Raw genomic sequence first — 8,323 nt, forward strand, 5'->3', positions numbered from 1 at the left:
ACAACAGAACAAAACACTGCCCAGTCCTGCATCATCCTCACAATCATAACCATGTTTGAGCCCATTATTGCAGTCACTATCTCAATCCATCTCACTGAGGGTCTTCTTTTTAGCTGACCTTGTACTTTACCAAGCATGATGTCCTTCTCCAGCAACTGGCGCCTCCTGATAACATATCCAAAGTGCGTGAGATGAAGTCAAGCCATCCTTGCTTCTAAGGAGCATTCTGGCTGTACTTCTTACAAGACAGATTTGTTCGTTCTCCTGGCAGTCCATGGTATATTCAATATTCTTCACCAACACTGTAATGCAAAGTTGTTAATTCTTCTTCAGTCTTCCTTATTCACTGTCCAGGTTTCGCATGCATATGAGGAGATTGAAAGTACTATGGCTTGGGTAAGGTACATCTTAGCAGTCAAAGTGACATATTCATTTTTTAACACTTTAAAGAGATATTTTGCAGCAGATTTGCCCAATGAAATATGTCATTTGATTTTTCCCCATTAATAATACTTTTAATTTTCCAAGTCTTTAAATTTATATAAAAGAACTCATATGTATTTTTCTCTGACTTGCTTTTTTCACTCATCATTCTATTTCTGAGATTCATCCATATTGATATGTATGGCTCTACTGCATTTATTTTCTTTTATTGTGTTTTAGGTGAAAGTTTATAGCACAAATTAGTTTTTCATTCAAAAATTTATACACAAATTGAGTTGTGACATTGATTGCAATTCCCACAATGTGTCAGCATTCTCCCCCTTTCCATTTGTCTAATTTTCCTGTCCCTTTCTGCCTTCTCATGTTTGATTTGAGCAGGTGTTGCCCATTTGTTCTTGTATACTTGACTGAACTATGCAGCACGTTCCTCACGTGTATCATTGTTGGTTTTATAGGCCTGTCTAATCTTTGGCTGAAAGGTGGACTTCAGGAATGGCTTCAGTTCTGAGTTAGCAGGGTGTCTGGGGGCCCTAGTCTCGGGGATTCCTCCAGGCTCTGTCAGACCAGTAAGTCTAGTCTTTTTTTTGTGAATTTGAATTTTGTTCTACATTTTTCTCCAGCTCTGTCTGCCACGCGCTGTTGCGATCCCTGTCAGAGTGGTCAGTGGCGGTGGTAGCCAGGCACCCTCTAGTTCTTCTAGGCTCAAGCTGGTGGGGACTGTGGTTCAAGTGGTCCATTAGTCCTGCGGACTAACATTTTCTTTGTGTCTTTGGTTTTCTTCATTCTCCTTTGCTCCGAACGTGATGAGACTAAATCACGTACCTTAGATAGCCTCTCAAAAGCTTTTAAGACCCTAAACACTACTCAACAAAGTAGAATGTAGAACATTTTCTTTATGAACTATATTATGCCAATTGACCTAGATGTCCTCCGAGACCATAGTCCCCAGCCCTCAGTAAATTGGTCCCTGAAGGTATTTGGATGTGTCTAGGAAGTTTCTATGACTTTGCCTTGATCAAGTTGTGCTGCCTTCCCCTATATTGTGTGTTGTCTTTCCCATCGCTTAAGTTAATTTGTCTAATATCTAATTAGTGAATTCCCCTCCCTACCCCTCCTTTCTCTTGTAACCATCAAAGATTGTTCCTTTTCTGTGTGTAAATATTTTCTTGGGTTTTTATAATAGTGGTCTCATACCGTATTTGTCTTTTTATGATTGACTTATTTTACTCAGCATAATGCCCTCTAGATTCATCCATGTCGTGAGATGTTTCTCAAATTCATCATTTCCTCTAGGTTCTCAAATTTGTTGGAGTACAATTTTTGTAGCATTCTGTTATGATCATTTTTATTTCAGTTGGGTCTGTTGTAATGTCCTCCAACTCGTTTCTTAATTGGGTCATTTGATTCCTCTCCTGTTTTTCTTTTATCAGTTTGGCCAATTGCTTGTCAATTTTGTTGATCTTTTCAAAGAACTAGCTTTGGTCTTATTGGTTCTTTCTACTGTTTTTCTGTACCCTTTTTCATTTATTTATGCTCTAATCTTTATTATTTCCTTTCTTCTGGTGGCTGTGGGCTCCTTTTGCTGTTCTCTTTCTATTTGTTCAAGTTGTAGGGCTAACATTTTTATTTTGGCCCATTCATCTTTTTTGATGTGTGTGTTCAATGCTATAAATTGTCCTCTGAGCACCGCGTTTTATGTGTTTCAAAGATTTTGGTATGATGTATTTTAATTCTCATTTGATTCTAGGAATTTTTTTATTCCCTCTTTGATTTGTTCTATTTCCCGGTTGTTTATAAGCAATGTGTTATTCAGTTTCCATGTGTTTCATTTTTTTTCTCCTTGCTCTTCCTGTTATTGATTTCTAATTTTATGGCGTTGTGATCACAGAGAATGTTTTGTATTATTTTGAAGTTTTGGATTTTATTCAGGGTTTTTTTGCAGCCTAAAATGTGGTTTATTCTGGAAAATGTTCCATGTGCATTGGAAAAGAATGTATACTTTGCTGCTGTTGGGTGGAGTGTTCTATATATGTCTATGAGGAGACGTTGGTAGATTTGGTCCTTTAGATTTTCTGTAACTTTGTTTAGTTTCTTTCTAGATGATCTATCCTTTACCGAGAGTGGTATGTTGAAGTCTACTATTATTTTGGAATTGTCTATTTCTCTTTTTAGTCCTGTTATAGTGTATGTTACATATTTTGGAGCCCTCTTGTTGGGTGCATAGATATTTATTAAGATTATGTCTTGTTGGTGGATTTTCCTTTCAATCATTATATAATGTCCTTTCTTGTCTTTTATGATATATTTTACCTTAAAATCAATTCTTCTGAGATTATTATTGCCTCTCTGGTCCTTTTTGGCTACTGTTTGCTTGATATATTTTTTACATCCTTTGATTTTTAATATATTTATTTCTTTTTGTGTCTAACACGTGTCTCTTGTACACAACGTATTGGTAGGTCATGCTTTTTTACCCATTCTGCCACTTTCTGTCTTTTCACAGGTGCGTTTAAGCCATTTACATTCAGTGTACTTATTAATAGATATGAGTTTATTGCTGTGAGATTATTGTGCTTTTTTTTTTTTGTTTTTTTTTTTGAAGTGCCGACGTTTTCTTTGTTCCTCTTAGTTTCCTGTGCTGAGTTCCTTTTGTTTGTGGGTTTTCTTTTCTTTTCTTTCATTATTATAGATTTTGTATTGACTAAGATTTTATGTTTTTCTTCTTTTTTATTCTAATGAGTAGGCTTGTTAACTTTCTTCGTGGTTACCTTGAAATTCATCCTCATCTTCCTCAATTTGAACCAGTCTTTTATTACTTGGTATTACCTTGACTTCCTCTCCATTTGAAAGTTTTATACCTACACCATTTATTCCCCCTTCTGTTGTTTTAATGTTGTCATCAGTTACAGATTGATGTCTCTGGTTCCCTGTTTTAAGTCTTTTAGCTTTGTTTTATGATTGAGAGTTCTTTACCTAGGTTGATATCTGGCTGATACCATCCTGTGTCCTAGACTCCGGTTGTTGTCTGATGTTGGTTCTCTAACCAAAGGACTCCCTTTAATATTTCTTGTAAGCTTTGTTTTGTATTTATGAATTCCTTTAATTTCTCTTTATCTGCTAAAGTCGTAATTTCGCCATCAATTTGAGTGAGAGTTTTGCAGGATATATTTTTATTGGTCAGCAGTTTTAGTCTTTCAACTTTTTATGTATGTCATCCCATTGCCTTCTTGCCTGCATAGTTTCTGCTGAGTAATCAGAGTTTAGTCTTATTGTTTCCCCTTTGTAAGTGATTTTTCCTTTTTGTCAAGCTACCCTCAAGATTCTTTGTGTTTGGTTTTAGCAAGTGTGATTATGATATGTCTTGGTACTTTCTTTTGGAGTCTGTCCTATATGGTGTTCATTCAGCCTCTTGGATGATCAATTTTTCATCTTTTATGATATTTGGGAAATTTTCTGCCAGCAAATCTTCAACAGTCTTCTCTGTGTTTTCCATTTTCTCCCCCTGTTCTGGAACTCCACTCATGTACAAATTTTTGCTCTTGATTGTGTCCCATGTAATTTTTAGGTTTTCTTCTCATTTGATTTATTGACTGCTACTTCCATGGGTGTTGATTGTGGATCCAAGTAAAATATAATCCTTGACAACTTCAATCTTTTCTTCATTTATCATGATGTTGCTTATTAGCCCAGTTATGAGGATTTTTGGTTTTTTTATGTTAAAGTACAACCAGTACTGAAGGCTGTAGTCTTTGATCTTCATCAGTGAGTGCTTCAAGTTCCTCTTTGCATTTAGCAAACGAACAAGACTGTGTCATCTGCAGGTTGTTAATGAGTCTTCCTCCAATCCTGGTGCCACATTCTTCTTCATATAGTCCACCTTCTCAAATTATTTCCACAACATACAGATTGAATAAGTATGGTGAAAGGATACAACCCTGATGCACATCTTTGAAAGTAAACCATCCCCAAATCATTCTTGTTAAATCAGAATCTCTGTTTTGTTGCTTTTTAATTTTCCCGGGTGATTTCAATGGATAGACAGGCTGGCTAAAAACCACTCTTTTGGTCATCTGATATTTAAGAAGCTAAAATATGGATTTTTATGTAAATTTTTTATTTGTAAAACATTGCAGGATTCACATAAAAAAATACATGGGCTCCTAAGTTTGCAAATCAAGGTAGATGACTAGGTGTGACATTTAGCTCAGGTGCACAGTTGTTATTGTTGTCGTTGTTAGTTACCATTGATTTGATTCTAACTCATAGCAACCCATGTATGCAGAAAACTAACTGTTCCATAGAGCTTTCAAGGCTGTGACCTTTCAGAAGCAGATCACCAGGCCTGTCTTCCAAGGCACTTTTGTCAACCTTTGAACTGTCAACCTTTTGGCCGGTAGTCAAGTGCTTAACGTTTTATGCCACCAAGGGACTCCTAGGTACACAATAGGCAGCTGAAATGTAAGACCAGAGCCTGGAAGATAAATTTAGATTTTGGTCATAGATCTGGATATGCATGTGTAACTTTAAAATGTGGGAACAAATTCAAGCAAGCAAATGCAAACCAAGTGTTTGATATTGTTCAATTAAAATGATTAGTTAAAAAAATAATAGCTTTTACAAACATCATTATTATTGCATTTTATATTTGCAGTATAATAAGTTTTTACATATACTCATAGTATATTCAAGATGTAAAGCACCTGAAGAGTTTTTCGTTCCAAGGTACAGATAGGAAGCTTACCTTATTTGAACAGGGATATTCTGATATTAACCATAATTTTGAATGATATCCACCATGAGCATGGTCAGTGACAGAATATACTTTCTGGCATCCCTGAGCTTGTGCTTTCATTGATTAGTGTATTGATTTCCTATGGTTACTATAACAACACAAACTTGGTGGTTTAAAACAACACACATTTATTCTATTACAGTTCTGGAGGTTGGAGGTCTAAAATTAATTTCCCTGGCCAAAACCAAGAGGTGGGTAGGGCCATGCTCTCTCCTACGGGATAATTCATTACTTTTCAATTTTCAGCTTTTACAGCTACATTCCCCGCATTCCTTGGCTCTTAGCCCCTTCTTCCTTCTTCAAAGTCAGTAGCATAGCATCTTGCTTCAGTGTTCATTGCCTTCATCTTCTAAAGTCAAATCTCTTTCCTTCTGCCTTCCTAAAACACGTATGATTGCATTAGAGGTCACTCGGATAATCTCCTCATCTCAAGATTCCTTAATCACGTCTGCAAAGACTTTGCCATATAAGCTAATATTCACAGGTTCTAGGGGTATTTTTGGTGGCTATTATTCACCATGGTTAAGAGCTATAGCCACTAACCAAAGGGTCAGCAGTTTGAATCCACCAGCTGCTCCTTAGAAACCCTATGGGGCAGTTCTACTCTGTCCTACAGGGTCACTATGATTTGGAATCTATTTGATGGCAGTGGGCTTGGTTTTTGGTTTATTATTATTATACCTATCATGATTAAATATAACATAACCAAGGCAATCAAAAGATTTTTGATCATGCACAAATTCAGGATGCCAGAAATGACAGTGAGGTAGGAATTTGGCTACTTAGCTTTCCAAATGCTGAGGCCACGTTCAAAGTCAAATTGAAGATTATGGCCAAACACTAAGGAAGAAGCTCAATTCCTTGACACCCCCTATGTATAACACATGGGTTTATAACTGCTTTTTATTAACTAACAATGTATCAAAAATTTTTACCAGGTATAAGTATTTTTCTTCAATTATTTATTTTTTTATTTTACTGTTGTTTAACCAGGATTTATCTAACTGTTCAGTATTTTTCTATTTTATGAATAGTATTGCTTTAAAGCTACTTGTTCATAACTTAAACATATTTGATTGTTTCCTTGAAATAAACTCCTGGAAGTGGAATAACTGGGTCAAGCATTTGAACATTTTCATTATTTCCATACAATTTGCCAAGTGCTCCCACTAATGCTGTTAAAACACAGGGTCAGTTCTCTGTACTTTTACATACACTGTGATTGGGATAAAAAAAAGTGCCACTCCACTGATAAAAATTCTAAAATGTTGTTGCTTATTTTGCATTTATTATTTTATGTTTATTGGGGGTAGTCAATTGTTTATCTGGGTATATTGGGGATGGGGAGTACTACTCCCTGAGAAACTTCCTCTACCTACAACCATAGTTTCACTAATTTGCCAAATTGATTTGCACCTCTGAATTTCCTTTGTAAAAACAGTCCAACGGTATGATTTTGCTTACAGGAAATCAGGAAAAAGTATCTATGGCATTAGAAGTTAGGATACTGGTAACTTGGGGTGAGGAAAAAGGGGACAGTGATTGAGAAGGTACACAAAAGGGGCTGTGGGGTGCTGATATTGTTCTATTTCTTTCTTTTTTTTTTTGGACACATTGGTGTATTTCCTTCTGGTCTTCTTGCTACATATTAAAAAAAAATTAAAGCATAAGTATCACATTATGTACCAATATGAATATTCTAGTTTCTTCTAAATATTGTAGTATTTTTCATGTTATTACAAAAGTTTTGTGACATTAAAAATACTTCCTTTAACAATATTCATTAAAGTGATGCAGTTTTGTCATTCATTTCTGAATGAAAAGCCAGGTTATTTCTAATATTTTAGCTGTTAGAGACAATGGTGAACTCAACTTTTTTTGTGAAGTATTTCCGCCTGTATTTTAGGGTTTTTTTTATTTATAGATTCCGAGTAGTCAAAACACTGGATCAAAATGTCTGAGCATTTTGGGATAATTCCTCACATTGAATTGTTTTCCAAAACATCTTGAGGCAATATACACACCAACAGTGTACGGGGAAAACCCACATCACTCTACCTGAATTATATTGTTCTATTTCTTGACCTGAGTGGTGGTGATTTTGTTTTGTTCATTTTATGGCTATTTACTGAGATGTATACTTATGATTTTTGCAGCTTTCTATACATGGTATATTTCACTTTAAATTTTTTTTAAAAAATAAATAAACAACAAGAAGCGCACACACACACACACACACACACACATTAGTACTCACGTCAGTGAATGCTCAGTTTAGGACACAATCTGCTTATTGGCAGTCAAATCTCTTTGCTTCAGAACCTGATTACTCACCGGAACCTATTATTTTAATTAGATAATTAAATTAAATCTTATTTAAACTGTTGAATTATTAAGGGAGAAGGACTGAGCCATTTCTATGAAAACTAAATTGAAGGCTTCAGAAACAATAACATCGAGTTGCTAAGCACATTGCTATCTAATCTGTCCATGAGAAAATTTTTTTTAAAAATGGGAAAATATAAAAATCTCAAAGTAGTCTACGTTCACATTGCTTCACAGATGTCTTCTTCAGCATCTTTAATTTCTCTCTGCACTTTAAGGAAACAAACTGGAAACCATAGACAATTCAGTGTGAGTGCTATTTATACATGATTATTACAAACTCCAAGCAGCAGACCCAGTTCCAAGAAATGGCCTTGGCCCATAGGTTTAGCAAAAATATATTCAGACTAAAATAATTATCTTAAATATGCTTTAATTTCCAAGAGGTAGTTGTTCAAACAGAACAAGGGGATACTGAGTGGTTTAAAATCAGGAAAGGTGTGCGTCAGGGTTGTATCCTTTCACCATACTTATTCAATCTGTACGCTGAGTAAATAATCCGAGAAGCTGGACTATATGAAGAAGAACGCAGCATCAGGATTGGAGGAAGACTCATTAACAACCTGTGATGTGTAGATGATATAACCTTGCTAGCTGAAAGGGAAGGGGCCTTGAAGCACTTACTGATGAAGATCAAAGACTACAGCCTTCAGTATGGATTACACCTCAACATAAAGAAAGAAAAAATTCTCACAGCTGGAC

The sequence above is a fragment of the Trichechus manatus genome, unplaced genomic scaffold (genome assembly GCF_000243295.1).
Source record: "Trichechus manatus latirostris isolate Lorelei unplaced genomic scaffold, TriManLat1.0 scaffold00107, whole genome shotgun sequence".
Classification (NCBI taxonomy): domain Eukaryota; kingdom Metazoa; phylum Chordata; class Mammalia; order Sirenia; family Trichechidae; genus Trichechus; species Trichechus manatus.